The sequence below is a fragment of the Misgurnus anguillicaudatus genome, chromosome 16 (genome assembly GCF_027580225.2).
Source record: "Misgurnus anguillicaudatus chromosome 16, ASM2758022v2, whole genome shotgun sequence".
Classification (NCBI taxonomy): domain Eukaryota; kingdom Metazoa; phylum Chordata; class Actinopteri; order Cypriniformes; family Cobitidae; genus Misgurnus; species Misgurnus anguillicaudatus.
In genome coordinates this window covers 5,923,185-5,932,437 of record NC_073352.2, presented here as the reverse complement: position 1 = coordinate 5,932,437, position 9,253 = coordinate 5,923,185, and the positions used below count along the sequence as shown (strand labels likewise).

Sequence of the window (9,253 nt, the reverse complement as noted above, 5' to 3'; positions counted from 1 at the left end):
AGAGCGCAGCGCGTCATAACCTGAAAACCACGCCCACCGGGGGGGAAAGCAATCCAACAGTCTCCATTGACTTTGTATTGCAAAAGGCCGCCTCCTTGTCATTTCTGGCTTATAACAAAAAACTGAATAATGCCTAAAAGCTGCTTTGGGACAACATGCACAGCCAACAAGCCAAAGAACACAGAAACAAGCCTCTACAAGCTGTCGAGCCGCAAAACCCAGCCCTCAAGGAGAACAAAGTGGATCGCAGACTACGTTTCCCCCTATTGGACGCAGTTTTACTAATAGGAGTACTATAAAAAGTTGCCTGTTTCCATTTCTGTGTCTAAACGCTCGTTTTTTGAAGTCGACAGCCTACAAAAACGTATTTATTAATTTTTTTGGCGTGTTAGATGTACACTTTGTCACACAGCAGCTTTTAGGTATTATTCTGTTCTTAAGTTTAATCTGTAAATAAGTTTTTATAAGCTGTCGACCCCAAAAAACGAGCGTTTAAAGACACAAAAATGGATAAAGGCAACTTTTCATAGTACTTCTATTAGTAGAACTGCGTCCACTAGGGAGAAACGTAGTCGGCGATCCACTTTATTCTCCTTAAAGGCTGAGTTTTACGGCTCGACAGCTTATAAAAACTTATTTCTGGGTTCTTTGGCTTGTTAGCTGTACATATTGTCACACAGCAGCTTTTAGACATTATTCAGTTTTCTGTTATAAGCCAGAAATGACAAGGAGGCGGCTTCTCGCAATACAAAGTCAATGGAGACGGTTGGATTGAATTCCCCCCGGTGGGCGTGGTTTTCAAATTTGCATAACTGCGCTCTGTCTCTATAGAGTGGCAGTGCTTCAGTAAACCCCGCCCTTAATACGCCTACCTGGATCTAACGTCACACAATCCCGCCCGTTTCACCGTGAGGAGGAATACAGTTCAATCTGACAGGAGTTAGATTGCATCATCATACAACCAAACATAATGGAAAGAACTGAGGCGGCTGTTTGCACGGTGAAAGCAGAGATGAGAAGATGGTGGTAGATTTTAGTGTAGTTCAAAAAGGACAAGGGAATATAAATAACAAACTAGTTGTGTTTATTTGAAGGAACACCTTTTACAATTAAAGTGCAATAGCAAAAAACATTTAGGGAGATACATATGTCATCTTAGTTCAGATCATCCCATAACACCACAACCTTTGAATATGGCAAAAACTGTGGGTTCAGAAGTTTCATTTCTTAAACACTAACAATAGTCATGCTGCAAAACTTTAAGTTAAATTGGGTTTGGTACTATCAAGTATTTAAGACCAAACTCTGCCATTATCAGATAACAGACCTGTTAAATAACAAAATATCAAATGAACAACATGGTAGCTTATTTACATTGCCCTGCCCTTCTGTATATCTTTAGTTTATTTGTGTCCATCCTTACTGTATGAACTTTAAGCAGCAGTTGGTTTTCAAACTTAAAGTTAGCAGAGTTTATCCTGGCTCGCTTTGGAGTGAAACGCTTACAGGCGTAACCTAAATAAAAATAATAAAATAATGCCTGCTTCTATGATATCAGCCCTCTCAGTCCAGGTGGTCTTGAACTTTGGCAGAAGAATTGCTGCAGCAATCAATTCAGGATCATCGATCTTCCCACCAAAGCGCTTTTAGACCCCAACCTAAACTGCTCTGATAAGGAGTACACACATTTTGGAAGATGTTTCCATTGAGTTTTGCTTCTGTTTCTGAAGACTGGGTCTAGAAATTATCTTGATTTGCATTAAGGATTCAGAGCCACTAATAGTTCTTTCAAAGCAAACCAAAGAAAATGAATGAAGACCCTCACAAATGAAATTAATCATGACCTTGTCGGCCTTTGCCTGTGGCACACGTGTATTTGCACCCACTGCCATTACCTCACTTATTTATGCTTGCTTGGTGGTTTCAGTCCTTTTGCTTTGATGGACGTTTTCTCTGTAACCAAAATATAGTTGTCATTTAAATCAATGTCATGTTTAATTTTAAATATATACACACCCATAGATAAAAGTTTTATCATTATCAAGTTTATCATTTTATAATGCACAATGTTTGCTCACTGAGCCTGAAGATATGATCATGATAACTATGAAAAACTGAGCGTGGATATATTATCATGGCTATAATAAATTAATTTTTCTCCCTGAAAGAAGTCTTTATGCCGTGTTGCTGTCCCTGTGCTCGGCACCATAGGCCTCCATTATGTCCCTGCACTGTGCTCTCTCCTTTTAGACTAGAGGAGTACAATGTGACAACCTCTATGGGTAACACAGTAACTAATTACCTCAAATAACCCTGCTTCAAAACTACTGAACTATCCTGTTAATATTCACTCAGTTAAATTCAATGTAATTGTATACAACCTCACAAGTGGTAATTTTAATATGACATTGTTAATAAACAAGGTAGAAAAACAAACATTCTGGCTATAGATAAAACAAACCAAGAAACATTTATGGAATTATTTAATGATTTTTACAGGTGAGTTATGCACTTTTGAGGCAAAAAAATGACAATAAGAGAAATAAAAAATGCAGACAGTGTGTGCATTAAAAAATCCAGTGTATCACGCATTAAAGGGATAGTTCACCCAAAAATGAAAATTCTGTTGTCATTTTCTCTCTCATGTTGGTACAACCTGTATACCTGTATACATTTTTTTGTTCTGATGAACCCAAAGGAAGATATTTTGAGGCATGTTTGTAATCAAACCGTCCGTGAGCCCCATTCACTTCCATAGTATTCTTTTAAGTGAATGGGGCTCACAAACAGTTTTGTTTCCTCAAAATATATTATTTCGTGTTCATCTGAACAAAGAAATGTTATACAGGTTTGTAACAACATGAGCGTGGGTAAATTATGACAAAATGTTCATTTTTAAACAACCCTGGCATTTTCTGCAGTGACAAATCAAAATGTTTGTGATTGGTTATAGCCCACCACGTTAATGGTCAAATCAAATGCAACATTAGCAGATCTACTCTGAAATATAACACCTTTTATTTATTTTGTATGAAACTTAAATCGTAACACTGGTGCTTAATCAGGGGCGTCATGCACCAATTTTTTTTAAGGGGGCAGAGTGTCAACAGCTCACAGAAATTTGTGCATACACAGACATCAAACGAAATATTATAGAGCTTTCAGTCTTTTCCATGGCACTTACATTTCTAACAATCTGAAAACCCCTCCTTTAATGCAAAAACCTCCAAAATAAAAGCGATGACTAACTTTAATATCAAATACTATTCAATCGGAATAATGACACATTTGCATCATATTTACATCTGAAACGGCATGTTTTATTTATTTAAGTCTTAATGGCTTGTTTAATTGTGTCATTAATGCATTTTGCAGAACAACTGCATCATATAAAATTAATGTAATTTTAAATCCATAAAGTATATAAACAACGAAAATGACATAAGCTATAGCCACGTGATTAATTTTAATGGTCAATAATGATTTAAAAAATATCTGTTTAGATAAAATTATTAGATGAAGGTATTTTTGCATTAAATTTTACCTCGTGAGCATGTGAGATTCCGCGCCCGCGTGAACTCTGGCGAACTTTGGCATTGTGCCAAGAAGATGAATCTCTACTAATATAACGTTAAGACGGTCACATTTAAAACCATACATTTTCTACACAGAGGAGGTTAACTGCACATTACCGTACTGGGGTTTGGAAATGTTGTGAGCGTTTCTAACACGTTTTAATTCCTCAGATAGCCAAATGCAGCAGCAAGCCAGCAACAGCAGAGAGCTCGTGAGCGCGCCCAGACGCTGATGACGTCTGCGACTGCTCTGACTCCAGCACCAGCTGCCGCCAGAATAAAAGTAATGTAACATGATCAAAACACTATCAAAACGGCGAAAATCTCCGAAAAGTGACAAGGATGCAGCACAGAATGCATAATAGTGTGCATATTAAATAGATTATAAGTCAAATAACAGATTAATGGACGCTTATTTGATTTTGAGGTTGGATGCAAAATCCATTGGCTCAAAAAAACCAAGGGGGCACGTGCCCCCTTAGTTTGAATGGGCATGACGCCTCTGTGCTTAATTGTGCATTGACACATTTTGCCTGGTTCCTTGTAAACTTAAGTTTCCAACCCTGCTAACCAACATTAGCAAGGTCATGTACCGATACAACGCAACAACAGTACAACAATGTAAACTAAAGATAGAAATATCGTTAACTCTACCTCAATTTCAAAAATGAAATGACATAGAATACATTAACCACAGCCTTAACATGTTTAACGCCATCTATTGTCAAGACATGCAGGTTTAATGTCTGTCTGCACTCTGCTTGCTAGATTCTTTTAATGTAAAATGCAATTTTGCCCTTTACAAAATGGCGGATCCGTTTACGTATCGCATTAAGGGGTCATGCGCTATAATGCGTATATCACGTGACTCTGCGAGCTCTTCTTCTACGGTGTGCAGCTGCAGCAGCTCTATAAATACCGACTGCTGCATTACGCGCGCCCTCTTTTATACAATGGTGTTTGTGTGGTCTTGTGCTACGGCAAAACAAGAAATGACGATCACGTCGTGTCGCGAAGGTACTGTAGACGTTTTTCATTTTTTTAATCATTAAGTCTATTGTTGCTTCTTGCACTCACGTGATTGTTTTAACAAAACGCTGTTTGATAGTATATCTTAGCGCGTGCGTTCTTGACCTCAACACGTGGATCGTGTCTTAATCTTTTGCACTTGTTATACTTCTAGGTGGATGAATAACCTCCAAATGAAGAAAATCCATCTGTTAACACACTGGTGTTTGTGATGTAAGTGAATTACTTTCTTGTGTATATTTGTTTCTCCAGCGGTAGTCAGCTAAGCAGGCCTCACTCATGCCTGAAGTAGTGTTACTCTGCTGGAAGAGAAAGGCACTGCTGTTTGTACTCCGTCAGGTTTGGCTGTTTTAGTCATTTCTGATGATCAGTACTGGTGATGCCATGCTTCCTGAGAGTGGACTGTACTCACAAAATGGGGCAGCCCTAGTCTGAAAGCAAACATCTTATTCTGTGTAGTCGTGTTTTTCCAGGTTTGTGGTAGAGGTTTTTAATAGATGTTTGTTACAGGTCACGCAATATACCACAGTACCTTGAGTCAAATGGATGATTGTGTTGATTGGTAAGTGTTTTCGATATTAAAGTTATTTGATTTATTATGTGCACTGTAATACTTTAGTCTTAATGTGATTTTAAATAACTTTTTTATGGATATGGTGCTGTGCTATGATGTACATATTTAATCACTCTTATAAAAATGACAAATCTTCATCCCCTGAGTACAGCTGCAATATGGTGTGTGTGTGTGTGTGTGATTAATGACTATTAAAACATGCTTTATTTTCTTTCACAGCAGTTCAGGACTGAAGATTACTCTCTGGTAAGGATGTTTGCTGCTGATTCATAAGCGTGTGGTCAGCTGTGATGTGATGAACCTTATCAACACATCATTCTTACATTTTAATATGAAGACGACTTTTATATCTGATCACAGTCACATTACTGTAAGAATTTGCTTTTGTCTACTTGTTTTCTCTAATTTATCATTTCACTTGCAGAAAGAGGAATAGAAGTAAAGGAAGTGGTCCACCGTCCATCTGTATCATCCTAGAGCAGGTAACAAACATTTCAGAGTTGTTAATCCAAGTTGATACCATCATGGCAGAAGCATTTCTCTGTTGTGATGTCTTTATATCTTGGAAAAGCAAACGCAGGGTTGGCACTGATTTTTGGTGACCTTTATCTCCAATAATCTGACAAAGAAGCCTGCAACAATTAATTTTGCCTAATGACTATAGCCTTCTATGCATTTATATGGTTGTGTTTAACATCGGTTCCTTTTATAGGATGGGTCTTTTAAAGATCTAGTCTTCAACTTTTCTCCTGAGGACCCATTGTGAGTTTGGTGAGACGCCTGCACGGTGTCCTGACCGCAACCCAATAGGACATCTTTGGGATGAATTAAAGTGGAGACTATGGGCGAGGCCTTCTCATCCAACATTAGTGTCTGATAAATGTGCCTTTATAAGGGTCTCAAAGTCCCATAAACACACTTATTGCTGCAAAGGGCCAATTCCATATTAAACCCTATGAATTAAGAATGGGATGTCATTCAGGTTCATGTGCATATAAGGGCAAGTGTCCCAAGACTTTTGGCAATATGGTGTATGTACTGTCATAGAGGTAAAAAATGAAAAATAAAAACTACTGTTAATCATCATTGACAAGTGTTTTTCATAAACCTGAAATAAGTTTTGTGTATTTTTGCAACGTATCTAGGGAAGCTGTGAATGTAACACATTGTCAAGTAAAAATTAAGCAAGGTTTTGTTTCCTAAGCAAATTCACAACTCTCCAAAGCTAAAATGCTCTACAGGCCAAATTCTGAGAGCTTTTTCTTGTTTTGGCTATATGCTTTCCATGCAGGGGGTTCTTGTTTAACCATTTAATTTGTTTTAGTGAGTTTTTCTGAACCAATTTGTAAAAATGTACGCTGTTTGCTTTTGGAAATGGTCCGATAACAATAACTTTATTTAATTGGCTTTTTGTGGAAAAAGTTCTCTGACCTTCTGATCTGATGTGAACTTTTCCAGTTGCTATGATGTTGCCTGATACACCTGTACACAACTTTTACAAACTAAAAATTGGAAAGTGTAAAAAAACTTCACTTTTACCATGGCACTGTGAATGCTTAACCCTAACGACCTTGTGGACCGTGTTGAAAATCATTTTATTTTAATATAAATGGTTTCCTTAATTGGGTCAGTACAGGACTTCAACACTTTGTTTGACACCACAGCACACAAAAAACATGCCAATGTTAGGAAATCTTTGCTCTATAGACACATTTATCCACCTGTAGAAAATGAATGGGAAATATAATGAACAGCAATGTATGTATTTGTCCAATAAACAATAAATTCAACATAATACTGATCATTCATATACATTAATGAGGGGGTTAGCCTATTCAACATTCATAGTAGCTGCGTTTCCATAAGCCTTTAAATTGCACAAATTGAAAATGCATCCAATGGAAACGAGGAAATTTTGCATAAACTGTATCACATAAATATTTTTATGTTGAGTGTGGTGGATTTTCAATTTTAAGTAAAAATAACAACTTTTTTACATTCAAATTAATGAAAAAATGTAATAAGAAATCTTTAGAGGTATTTAAAATTAAGAGAGACATGACATTTCGGTAAAATGTCATTGGGATTATAAAGTGGACGAAGGTAAAATCTGATACACACTGCATCCCTTGATATAAAGTAGCTATACACAAAACCTTATCAAAGCTAAATATTTAGGGGTGGTTTCCCGCACAAGGATTAGTTTAAACCAGGACTAGACCTTAGTTTAATTAGGAAATATAGTTTTAACAAACATGCCTTATTACAAACATTACTGGCATGCATTTTGAGGCAAAACAAAGGGCACTGATGTATTTTAAGATATGTCAGTGACAGTGTTTTAATGTTTGGACAGCTCTTACATTTAATTTAGTCTAGGACTAGTTTAATCTCTATCCGGGAAACTGACCCATAGTGTTATGCCTTGATGTGGGTTAGTAAAATAGTAATTTAAAAGGTTTTAGCTCAAGTCAATTTAAGCATGCCAGTCAACTTTATTCATATAAAACAATTTACCAGCAACAAAATTAGCCACAGTGGCTAAAAAAAGCAAAAAAAGTTAATTATTAATTTGATGAACCAAATCAAGTCTTTATAGAATATAATACTGATAAGATGTGTAGAACAATTAAGTAGGTTTAAATTAAATATGCCAAATATACAAACATTGGCCATGAAGAATATGCTATTTTGATCAATTTAGAAGTTAACCTTAAACAGAGTCAGAGAAATTCATAAGCACACTAAACGAAGTTCTTATTACTCATTATTTGTACAATATTGCATATTAATTGTAACAAATTTTGATGCTAAAGATAAGATTTATTGTCCCCTCTTCAAACAGACAGCGTTATTGTCTCTCAAAACACATCTCTGCTACAAATTTGGGTGTGTATTACAGTCGTAAACTATTAACAATAGTCATGCTAAAGGTATTTGTGTAAGACATCCCATACACATGAAAGAAATTGCATCTGTAATACATTATACATTGTATTATACTTGGAGAATCAATTTTGCTGCTTTGTTCAATATGCTTGAAGATTTAAAACTGTGCAGTGTGGTCTCAGTGATATAATATATAACTGTAATATTATAACTGTACATATGTGTAGTTGTTGGCCCGTTTGCTTTCTTACACTGTAAAAATAAGCAGCTCTCAACAGCATACAAATAGTGGGACGTGTCTTAACACAATGTAGAGGATGAAATGCCTCAGCATCTAAAGAGCATCTGATTGGACAGGAAATTTGATGAAAAGGTGAAGTGTAGGGTGATATCATTAACATTCTAGACTTTTTTGCACACCTGCCAAACTGTAGGTTTTGTATGCTAATATCTTCTGTATAATAATTTTGTCAGTGTTTTGGACCATACCAGTTTATATTTATTCTTAAAACGTATTTATACTGAAAAGAAAAAAGTTTTTTATTTTTATATTTCATGGGGGGTTTACATATATATATATTTTTTCCAAATATAATTTTTTTATTCCAAAATGTATGTACTGAAATATATATTGAAATGTGTTTACAAAAAATGTATTTTCACCAATAAATTAAGCTGTACTTTCTACAAAATGTATTTAGCATATAAAGAGTTTCGTTGCAAAACGAGATAAATCCATTTTTTTACATTTTTGTCAAAACATGTTTATTATTATGTTATCATGTTATTATTTTGTTTTATGGTGCTACTTAGCTGTATTTTTTTTAAGTTATGAAGGTTTAAATCAAATCAAACCAACTGCAGTTGCATTGAAATTAATTGGAATGCAGAACCAAAAAACGCGATTTCTGAACAATTAACAAAACGGTGGTTATCTCGTTTTGCAACGAAACTCTTCATATATTGAAACTTATGTTATGCCATATTGGTAAAGCCTAAGGTATTTATACTCAAAGGAAATACGTTTAATTTTCATTTTACAGGGTCTTTAATTGTACTATGAATATAATAGTTCAGTTACAATCCTACAGACAATTATTTTACGGCTAGTTTTGTACATCGGCAATAATTAGCAAATGTGGGCGTGTCCAAATGTGAGTGACCTCACAAACACCGCCTCTCGAGC

The 9,253-nt window shown here is 35.7% G+C and overlaps 1 long non-coding RNA gene and 2 other non-coding genes across 3 annotated transcripts; all 3 read left to right on the top strand.

Moving 5' to 3' along the window:
- Positions 1 to 4,488: 4,488 nt before the first annotated feature.
- Positions 4,489 to 6,264, top strand: LOC129422814 (uncharacterized). Its single transcript, XR_008637543.2, has 6 exons — positions 4,489 to 4,592; positions 4,759 to 4,817; positions 5,115 to 5,166; positions 5,398 to 5,424; positions 5,603 to 5,660; positions 5,891 to 6,264. It is a non-coding gene; the product is annotated as an uncharacterized lncRNA (long non-coding RNA).
- LOC129422973 (small nucleolar RNA SNORA74) lies at positions 4,852 to 5,050 on the top strand. The gene has a single exon (XR_008637606.1). It is a non-coding gene; the product is annotated as a small nucleolar RNA SNORA74 (small nucleolar RNA).
- Positions 5,466 to 5,537, top strand: LOC129422974 (small nucleolar RNA SNORD63). The gene has a single exon (XR_008637607.1). It is a non-coding gene; the product is annotated as a small nucleolar RNA SNORD63 (small nucleolar RNA).
- Positions 6,265 to 9,253: the final 2,989 nt, after the last annotated feature.